The 9,404-nt window shown below is 40.9% G+C and overlaps 1 protein-coding gene across 5 annotated transcripts in view; it reads right to left on the bottom strand.

Annotated features, from left to right (window-relative positions):
- The window catches only part of LRMDA (leucine rich melanocyte differentiation associated), a 981,216-nt gene that overhangs the window by 592,019 nt on the left and 379,793 nt on the right, over window positions 1-9,404 (bottom strand). The gene's annotated exons all lie outside the window — the stretch shown is intronic.

Here is a 9,404-nt window from a genome sequence, read left to right as displayed (position 1 = left end):
ATGCACATCCACAGGCACAAATCTAAACGATGCATATAGATGGATAGTATTTTCAGAATATCAGAACACAGTGTCTCGACATGGTATTGGTAGAAATTTGCTATAACATACGAATAACTAGAGTTCAGCTCTCTCTTCAAAGTGATCAAGTATCACGACATCTCACTGTGATTAGTTATTGAGTGATCCTATGAGCCTTCGCAGGAATCACTCAGCACCTTTATGGACTGCGCCCTTCACAACAATATGTACATTCACCCTGTCTATTCCAGGCATTATTTTTTTAAATATTTGTGTGGCTTAAAGGAAAAGTAAGGTTTCTGAGAAGCACATGTCACATATACTAGTCTAGTAATCAGCCCAACTGTGAAATCCATGTAATAAATCACACTGAATTCAACAGGGCTAGGATTTCATCCTCTGAGTTTGTGGTCCTACTAAAAATCAGTTATTAAATGCAGCGAATTGATGGAAAGAGGATGAAAAGCACTAGGGAGAAAGAAAGAAGCTCAAAAAGGCAAAAAATATTAAATATTTTAAGAAAAACTTTCAGAATGTAAAGTGATTTTTGTTATTCTAAGTTTAATAGGAACACAAAAATTAAAAACATCCATATTGATTCTAAAATACTACAAAATATTTAGGGTGAGCTTTTTAAATGCTAAGTGACTTAGGAGCTCATGTCCCATCACTTAGGCCCTTTTGAAATCAATAGCCTTTGTCTCTAAGGAAATTAGTTTGCATTACATTGCACATGACAACACATTTCTCTCTGTAGCTGCAATGTGCATATTATACTAGTAATGGACTTAATTTAATATGCAATGCAAATGACATTAAAATTGAAATAGTCCCATTACATATTTAATAATGTACGATTATTACGTTCCCATTTCATCATGTTATCATTTCAGTTTATTTTTTTCTGATTATTTATTTAACTTTTTTGGACTAAGAAGTGGGATGTAAAGAGTGCTCTCATTTATCAAGCTAAGTTCTGCATATCGATAGATATCTGATTTATTTTTTTATTATTAAACTTATCAAGATAATTCAAACAACATGTTAGAGATCAAAGGGGATCAACTAGAACAAACAACTGTCATATAAGAACCTAAAGAAACCATGATAAATTTTACATCCCTTTGCAAATAGAATTACTGACATTGGGCAGCTCTGCTTACTGTTATTAATAGAAAACAACAACAACAATGTACACTCAGGAGAGTAGAGAACAATCGCTCAACCACTACTTTAGTAGGAAAATAACTGGATTGAAAGAGAAATTTATTGGATTATTGAACTTTAATGGGAAAGGTTGTCTATGTTTATCTGAAGGTTTTCTTTCTTCTACTAGGAAGGCACTACAGATCCTACCGACTCTGGACAAGGATTTTATTTTAAGGGCAAAATAAAGTGGAGAAATCCATATGCTCTGCAGTAGCCAAGTTACTAGTCATGGCTTAAGGCCCTGATTTCATAAATACTTCAGCACATGAGTAACTTTAGTCACCTGAGCATTTCTATTGAAATCAAGAGGAATACTCACAAGCTTAAGTGTGGGCAGGACTGAGTCCCCAGCAGTGAGCACTCATTCTTATAGCCATAGATACAGCCCAATGTGTTCACTGATGTGAGACAGAACTCCCAGGGAATGTGTGTGAAGGAGGGATTTGAAAGTAAGTTAACTTAGAGGTACGATGGACCAAGTTCGAGAGCAGTGAAGGAGGCCGCGTGGAAGTAAGGACTTGTAGCACAGAAAAAACAAATGAGAGCAGAAAGGCAGACAAGAGCTAAATAATTCGTGGCCTTGAAATTGATCATGAGAAGTTTCACTGAGGCAGAAGGAGAATTCTGATAAGAGAACAGCAATTTACACATGTTATTAACATATAAATATTGCCATATCTGGGTATTTCCATTGCGTTCAGTGGGTTTTGGATCAGGCACTTAATGAGCGTACTAGCAGAATCAAATGATGCTTATTTGTTTAGCTTGCAATGTTTGGTAAATGAGCTGAGCTAAGACCACCACTATACAGACTCCCAAATAGAGGAAAAAATGCCTCTTCTACTACTGATGTAACTCATCACCTTTGTAGAAGATCTTCTTGTAAACAGCTATAGGGTCTTAGCTATAGGTTTTATGCCTCTGCACCTTGTAAGAGATAAATTAGTATTTCAGAGTCCCAAATTTGCTGCTTCCAGAATAAAGTTATGTTCTCAAACACCCAATAAAACATTACTGCCATTCTAATTAATTCTAGGCTGACACAATGCAGTGTGTGTTATTTCTTGGTCTGATTGCACGCTGGCCTCAAGAAAGCCTTTATGGATCCTTGAGATCCCACAATGAGAACATGAAGTAACATTGACAGGGTCCAAAATCCACATATTTGTTTAACATACAATTAATGTATTAATGAACTCTATGAAGTATAAAGACAGTCAAACAGCAGTGAATATCAGTGCATTAGGGGAAGTGTCCAATTCTGTGAAAATAGCGGAGACTTTAAAAGGGATCTTACAAAGTCTAAGTACTTTTCCATAGTTTTTCCTTTGATAAATGTTCTTTTGCAGAAGCTTCAGCTGCATGTATCTTAAACTGTAGAGTTGTCATTCATGCCCTATGTTAAGCCTCCCTAAACAACGATATGATCACTAGACAGTGTACTGTGAAACACTCATGGATCAAGAGGGGGGGGAAAATGGCCCAGTTCTAGCAACATTTCAGATTAGTTAAATTTGCTGCTGTAAATAATACATTTTTGCCCAAATCAGTCTCAATTTCCAGGATATGAAAAAAACCCTCTGGTAACAAAAACCGCATCCCTTCTTGGAGGTAAGGGAAATGGTGGCTAAATAATTGGCTGCAACATAACCAGAAATCAGATTAAGAAGAAGTCAGAACAGTCTCAGAATCAGATCCATGTCATGATTTTGAGACCTTAAGACTGCTAACAAAATCATGTCTTGTAAATCCCCCAAAGCCTTACCCCAAAAACCTGAAGTACAGAACATCTGAGCACACATAATATTCACATTCTCTCTTTGAAACAGATCAAATCATTTTGGAAAACTTTTCCTTTAGATAAATTAATATGCACAATGTTCATCAGGTCTCTAAGAGCATCACCCGTCTAACAGAAACATTCTTCAACCTCATTTAAAATAAGTATACCCATAAGCTCAGAAAACCAGCTGATGCCCAACTGATTGTCAGATGTCATGTCATTCATCAAGGCTTTGGGTGTTTGTTTGGGGGCAGGGAGGAAAGAGGAGGAAATCTGAAACCAGTAAATGGATAATGTGGCCTTACCAAGTTTATGAATCTTTCAAAAATCCAAATATTTTGCAGATTACAAAGGGACTGACCCAAAGCCCACTGCATTCAAAGGAAAGACTCCCACTGCTTTCAGTGGGCTTTGAATCAGGCCAAAACTCAGGAGCTATATTCTAAGAATCATGGCAAAATAAAGTTTAACTGCCTACGACTCTTATGGGTATTCTTCTCACGAGACTTCACATCAACAAGGGCAATGACAAACATTTAGTTGCAAGAGGGGCAAAATTCATCAAAAGACAATTACTTCCAACACACTCTTTAAGAAAGGTTCTACTTAAAAAAATGTTAGAACTGTTATGTCCTAGGGGCAGCCGGTGTAGGAAGCAATCACTTGAGGCCAGAGAGCAGACAGCTAACCAAAACCTCCATTTTATTTACAGAAACAGAGAGCTCACTCAGCCGGTTGAAACCGGCTGAGCTATCCCTTAATAGTCTAACTCAGTTGCCATAGTAACAAAACCCATGACAACCAAATACACAACATATTCCTCCCCCCCTAATAAGAACATCCCCTAAATAAAACACACACTAAACTAGAGAAGGAGGGTAGACTGCCTCCATTCCCGGCTAAACCCTGGGGATTATTTTGCCCCATAACCGTGGGTTCGCCCTAACTAAAGATCCAGCCGATGAGGAGACCTTCTGTCTCTAGGTGGATTACGGCGAACTTCTGGTGTTGTTGCACCCGAAAGTACTAGGGGCTCAGGGTCCGCAGCACGAATAGGTGAGGTGGTGGTATCAGCTCGTGCTGGGCAAAGGGGTATCTCAGCTGCCGGCAGTAATGGAGGAGAACAGTCAGGAACAGGTGACTCATGATTCGGTGTCTCACCAGGAGGGGTGAAGTCAGACCCCTCAACTGCAGATGCGTCCTGAAGACTGGCATGACCTGGCAACAGCTGATCTACATGTCGCCGCCAGGTAAGATTCTCTGCAGTCCGGAACTGTATAGGAAACAGGTCCTGTTTGAGTGATGACTGTGGCCGGGACCCATTTAGCTCTGGAAGTATAATTCCGAGCCAAAACTGGCTGCCCTGGGCTAAAGGTTCGGTCATTTGCTCTGGGTGCCCGTCTGATTACTTGATATTGCTGCTGATGTTGCACAGTTTGTCTGGGTTCAGAAGGTTTCAGCAGATCAAAGCAAGTGCGCAGCTGTCGTCCCATCATTAGAAAGGCTGGGGAAGCCTGGGTCGTAGCATGAGGTGTGTTTCTATAGGAAAGTAAGAAGGTATCCAGACGCTTTTGAATGGAGTGTTGTCCCTTTGCTGATTTCAAAGCGTTTTTCATTGTCTGCACAAATCTTTCAGCTAATCCGTTGGTGGACGGATGATATGGTGCTGACGCGATGTGGTGTATCCCATTTGCCTTCATAAAATTTTGAAACTCCTGAGAGACAAACTGCGGTCCGTTGTCGCTCACAAGTTGTTCTGGCAGACCAAAACGACTAAAGAGTCCTCGTAGTTTTTGGATAGTACACTCTGCAGTAGTGGACTGCATTATAGAGACTTCTGGCCATTTAGAATGGGCATCTACTGCCACCAAGAACATGCTTCCTTCAAGGGGGCCAGCAAAGTCAACGTGAATACGTTGCCACAGGTTTTCAGGCCAGTCCCATGGGTGTAGGGGTGCCCACTGGGGTGCATTTCTTACACACTGACATGACATACAAGCTTTTGCCTTCTCTTCAATAGCACTGTCCAATCTAGACCACCAAAAATAGCTTCGTGCAATTTCCTTCATGCGCACTATTCCACAGTGACCGGAATGTAGCTGTTCTAACATCTGTGATCTCAGGGGTGGTGGAATAATGACACGCCTCCCCCACAACAAACAACCAGATTGGACCGATAACTCCGTCCGCCTGGACATGTAGGGAACAAGGTCGGGTGAGACCGGAGAGGTTTGTCGAGATTTTCCATGCATCACCAGGTCCATAACTTGGGATAATACTGGGTCAACGCGGGTTGCCTTCTTTATCTGAGTAGCAGTGATGGGTGTATTCTCTACCTGTTCAAAGTAGAAGATTTCCTTTTGGGCACTATCTTGATGTTTGACCGGTAAAGGCAACCTTGAGAGGCCATCTGCATTGCCGTGCAGAGTGGATTTCCGATATCTGATTTCATATGTGTGTGCAGAAAGTATCAATGCCTAACGTTGCATACGACTAGCAGCTAATGGGGGAATGCCTGTGTAGGGTCCAAAAATTTATGTCAAAGGTCGATGGTCTGTAAGAAGAGTAAACTTTCGCCCAAACAGGTACTGATGAAACTTCCTAATTCCAAAAACAATTCCTAATGCCTCACGTTCGATTTGGGCGTAGTTAGTTTCTGCTTTGCTTAGAGTGCGTGAAGCAAAAGCAATAGGTCTTTCTTCTCCCGAAGGCATAATGTGTGACACGACCGCTCCCACTCCATAAGGGGAAGCATCGCAGGCCAATTGCAGGGGTAAGGATGGATCAAAGTGCGTTAGAACTTCAGAATTTAACAATGCATCCTTAGCTTTGTTAAATGCAACATCACAGGCTTCAGTCCACTTCCAGGCCTTGTTCTGCCCAAGGAGCTCATGAAGTGGTTTTAGCAGTGTGGCTAACTGTGAGATGAACTTTCCATAATAGTTCAGTAGTCCTAGAAATGAACGTAGCTGGCTTACATTTCGAGGTGGGGGAGCCTCCACAATAGCTTTAACTTTTGCAGGGGCCTTATGAAGACCTGCAGAATCGATGATGTGTCCCAAATATTCAACAGAGGGCTTGAAGAATTCACACTTGTCTTTGCGAACTCATAGGCCATACTCTTCCAGTCTTTGTAGGGTAGCCTCTAAATTCTTTAAGTGATCCTCTTCATTTCTTCCAGTGACCAGGATATCATCCAGATAGCACTGAACTCCTGACAAGCCACACAAGATCTGGTCCATAGCCCTCTGGAACAGGGCGGGAGCCGATGTGATTCCGAAGGGTAGGCGACAGTATCGATAAAGCCCCTTATGAGTCACAATAGTCAACAGCTCTTGGGACTTTTCATCGACGTGCATCTGTAAATATGCTTGACTCAGATCAATCTTACTGAACTTTTGTCCCCCAGCCAGGCCTGCGAAGAGGTCATCGATGCGGGGAAGCGGGTATTGCTCTGCACACAACACTGGGTTGACAGTGACTTTAAAATCACCGCAAATCCGGAGAGAGCCATCTTTCTTCACTATTGGAACGATAGGAGTGGCCCATGAGCTATGGGTAACTGGTATTAGGACTCCATTGGTGACCAGGCGCTCCAGGTCTGCTTCAACTTTTGGCCTGATGGCATATGGCACAGTTCGGGCTTTCAGATATTTTGGTGGACTGCCAGGTTTAATGTTCAATATCACAGTGATTCCCTTCATACTTCCCAAATCATCTCCAAAAACAGCAACATGTTTCCTTAGTATAGGGGTTAGACTGGTTTCTTCTTTAGTCATCCGGTGCACTTCTGCCCAGTTCATCTGAATCTTCCCAAGCCAAGACCTACCCATTAAGGCTGGGTAGTCACCTCTCACCACAAACAGTGGCAATTTAGCCGCCTGTCCATTGAGCTCCACCTTAACATCAATAGTGCCCAACATGGGCACAGCTTCACCTGTATACATCTTCAGAACAGTTTTTGTTGCCTTAAGCAGAAGATGCTGTAGCTTTTCCTTATACACAGTCTCAGGAACCAGCGAGACAGCTGCACCGGTGTCTAGTTCCATGCGTATAGGTTTGCCCTCCAATAAGGGGGTTACCCAGTATTCATGTGAGCCCGCTGCCAAAGACAAAACATGCAGTGGCACTTCCTCTTGTGAGGTGTCGTCACCTTGATCATCCTGGGTCTGCTCTAGGGTATGCAAGGTTCCTCTTTTTGTCGGCCAGACCACAGGCCTCTTTTTCTTTTGTTTACAGGCATACTCAATGTGTCCCTTTTTGCCACAGTGTCGACACACCAGGTCCTTACACCAGCATTCTGATGCCTGGTGACCCAGCTTACCACAGCGGTAACATTCTTGACTCTGCACCGTTTTGTGGGTCAGTTCTTGTGTCACTTTTTGCACCCTAGGGGATGCACCGATGTATTGTGCCTCCCTTTTAGCCAGTTCCATGGAGACAGCAATATCAACAGCCTTCTGTAATGTAAGCTGAGCCTCTGTCAGTAGGCGCTTCCGTATAGCTTCACTGCAGAGGCCACACACTAACCTGTCACGCAGGGCATCATTTAACATCTCTTTAAATTCACAGTGTTCTGCTAGCTTTTTTAAAATGGCTACAAATTGTACAACTGTTTCATCTTCCTTTTGGTCTCTTTTGTGGAACCTATATCTTTCAGCAATTACCAGTGGTTTTGGGGAGAAATGAGACCCCAGGATTTCCACAATGTCACTGTAAGATTTAGTCTCAGGCTTAACAGAGTGTAGTAAGCTGTGTAGCAGAGAGTAGGTTTTAGCCCCTACAACAGTTAAGAATATTGGCACCTTCTTCGCTTCTGTAATGTGATTTGCAATACCAAAAAGCTCAAAACGCTCAGTATACACATGCCACTGCTCTGTATTCTCATCAAAAGGCTCCAGGGGCCTGGTCAGAGTAGCCATGATTTTTAGTTTCACTTTCACAGTCAGTGCAAACAAGCAGCTTTTTTTCTTTGTTTGGTCTTTACCTTGACTTCTACTTCCTTCTGTTACTGGAGCAGCACCGGAATCTCACCCTCGTCGCCAGTGTTATGTCCTAGGGGCAGCCAGTGTAGGAAGCAATCACTTGAGGCCAGAGAGCAGACAGCTAACCAAAACCTCCATTTTATTTACAGAAACAGAGAGCTCACTCAGCCGGTTGAAACCGGCTGAGCTATCCCTTAATAGTCTAACTCAGTTGCCATAGTAACAAAACCCATGACAACCAAATACACAACAAGAACAGCAGGATAGCAAAGATTAACATCTTTCAGACCTCAAATGAAGCCACAGCATGATAAACAAATTCAGTAGAGTTACCAATTGGCAAACTGTTTCCAACAAATGCTGTTTCTTGGATAAGATGGATAACTCACATTTTGTAACATATGCATTAAATTACTGAAAACAGATGTAAATGTGCTCAAACTCAAGATTTCCTTGGCACAAATCAACGTACAAGAGTGGACCATTTTCACTCCACATATCAATACAGTGTGAAATGGAACTCCCTAATTTTAGGAAGGAACTTCTGCCAACTAAAAGTATTCTAAGAACTTCCTCTGGTATCTTTACAAAGATAAAAAAGAACCAGATAGTAAGCGTAAGTAAAAGGAAATACATAAATATCAAACTACTAAGATTTAATAGAAATTACATCAAATATCTATTCAGGCTTCTTTGAGGCATAATAAGTACTAAAGAAATCAGTTATTACACTGAACAGAAAGCTACCCATGACAAATTTATAAGCTGCAAACAAAATATTCCTTCTTCAGGTATCAGCAATGAACACTGCAAACAGCTGCATACATTCTTTATAAAAAGGAATTTGTAATTATAACACAATATACAAATTACCATTTTCTTAAGAAAAAATGCCTCTAATCATCATATTTCAGAAATTAGGTCCCAAAGAGGGAAAAATTAATTCACATTTTTAGCTACAAATGCATTTTTTCTTCTGTAAAACAGATTTGTATCTGAAAATAGAAGAAAAGGATTTATGCAAAAATAATCTCACGGGATTCATTACAGAAATACAAAAAGTAATTTTCTGCTGGAATTGTACAGTGCTTTTACAATAGATGTTTAAAAAATATGGCCACTAAACACATAAAACATATAAATGAAGGAGAATTAATACAACTTCAAACTTAAAACCTTGTTTTAAAGTAACAGGCTTTTTAGGTATAAAATATAGTATGTAAGGAACTCTTTTGCTAATTTAAAAATTACAGTGATGTCAAAACCTTTATATTGTGGAGACTTAAAATATTCTTTGCTAGATACAGAGCCACAGTATTTCTCCCAATTTATCTAAATACTACTAATGTGTAGGATGATCTATTTAGTTTAGTATAATTCCCCAAATGGGTTTACATCTACAACTA

Source organism: Mauremys mutica, chromosome 7 (genome assembly GCF_020497125.1).
Source record: "Mauremys mutica isolate MM-2020 ecotype Southern chromosome 7, ASM2049712v1, whole genome shotgun sequence".
Lineage (NCBI taxonomy): Eukaryota > Metazoa > Chordata > Testudines > Geoemydidae > Mauremys > Mauremys mutica.
The sequence above is the reverse complement of the archived record's forward strand: the minus strand, read 5'-3'. Positions and strand labels throughout refer to the sequence as shown.